This window comes from Neophocaena asiaeorientalis, unplaced genomic scaffold, assembly GCF_003031525.2.
Source record: "Neophocaena asiaeorientalis asiaeorientalis breed wild unplaced genomic scaffold, Neophocaena_asiaeorientalis_V1.1 scaffold523, whole genome shotgun sequence".
In the NCBI taxonomy this organism is placed as follows: Eukaryota; Metazoa; Chordata; class Mammalia; order Artiodactyla; family Phocoenidae; genus Neophocaena; species Neophocaena asiaeorientalis.
The window spans coordinates 1982537-1982748 of record NW_020175436.1 but is presented as its reverse complement, the minus strand read 5'-3'; positions in this window follow the sequence as shown (position 1 = coordinate 1982748).

The following is a 212-nucleotide window of genomic DNA, read 5'->3' as shown; positions in this document are numbered from 1 at the left end:
GTAAAAATCAGTTTGTCCTTTGCTGCGCTTCTGTTCGTTTAATTTGGCTTCAAATCATCCCAATCCGGTAGTAAAAGGGATCGCTAAGCAAAATGGAAAGAGCAAAAAAAAAAACTAACGGCGAATACGGCTTGGTGTGTCCTTCGCGGCACCCCGTAGTTCTCCGCAGACGTAAGGGCGGTGCGCGCGCTTTTGAAAGCCGGAGGGTTCCC